Genomic DNA, 1,298 nt, shown 5'->3' on the forward strand with positions numbered 1-1,298 from the left:
GTGGTGGGGGGGGGGGGGGGGGGGGGGGGGGGGGGGTCATCCGTGAGCCCTCTAGCTTAGCCTCATTCCTTGGAACCCCTATCCTGAATTCATCTGCTCTGGTAGCTCCATTCTCCACCTGGCATCTTCTGTTCCTCTTCCATCACCCCCTCATCACAGCCTGCCCTCCCCAGCTGCTTCCTCCTTTCCATTCATTCCACAATGTGCTCCATTAATCCTCCAAGGATCCCGACTAGGAATTTAGGTTTTAGGACAAGAACGACCTGTGTTGAGTCTTCGCTTCCCTGAGCTGCTTTGTTAACTTTAGCAGCACTACGGAATGCCCACAGCACTACCTGCCAGGGTGGCTGTGACAACTAAAGGAGATAATGAATACCAGACGCTTAGCAGGCGCCGGCCGCATACACTTGGGCTTTAATCATATCCTAAACTGCTTCAGAACCTTGCTGACTCCCCACACGGTAGCTCCACAAAGACCGGCTCCTTAGCTAGGTTCCCAGTTTCCACAGGCGAAGGCTGGCCACTGACATCCAAAGCACCCAGGTTCTGCCAATGGCCCACCGGCCATCCTGGTGCCATTGGGCACACATTTGACTCCAGGCAAGGAAACTGCTGGCCATTTCCCTACCACCCTGGGCCCCCAGCTTCTCACCCTTCAAAACGCGTGCTGACCACACCAGCAGTCTTGAGGCACCAAAGTCATTAGCCCCTCCCCGGAGTGTCCCAATTATCCCACTGTTTTAGAACCATGGGAGAGAAGAGCAGAGAAGACCAAGGAGGGAGGTTCCAACGTCAGATTTTTCGGCATTCCCCAGTGAACAAGCACTCTAGTCCAGAAGTCTTGCTAACTCCAAGGGTCACATGGAGACACTGGTCTGTGTCTGAAGGTCCTGTTCCTCTTTTCTGAAGTGGCCAGGATATGCGCGGCCCGGGGGGCATAAGGGCAGCGAGGGGGAGCACGCAGACGTCGCTGCTTCCAGCCGGAAAGATGGGGCTCCCGCATGTCCGGACTCGCAGGGAGCGTTATGGGCCTCTCTGCCTCCAGATCCGGTGTTGGAGGAAGGGCTTGGCCAGGCCCGAGTTTGCAGCAAGTCCTCTCTGGCCAGCTCCCTGCGAACACGCGCTGCTCGAGAGCGACCCTGGGTCTTTTCCGCCTTCGAGGTCTCAGAGGCTTTTGTCCCCAAGTCTGGAGTCTGGGTGGAGAGGGGGAACGTCTGGTTCAGGCGCCCTCTCCCGGGTAGGGGTCCGCGTGCGCCCTGCCCAACCTGCTCCCTGCAGGGGCACCCGCCCCTCTCCCC

The sequence above is a fragment of the Carlito syrichta genome, unplaced genomic scaffold (assembly GCF_000164805.1).
Source record: "Carlito syrichta isolate Samal-C Ts95f unplaced genomic scaffold, Tarsius_syrichta-2.0.1 Scaffold315401, whole genome shotgun sequence".
Lineage (NCBI taxonomy): Eukaryota > Metazoa > Chordata > Mammalia > Primates > Tarsiidae > Carlito > Carlito syrichta.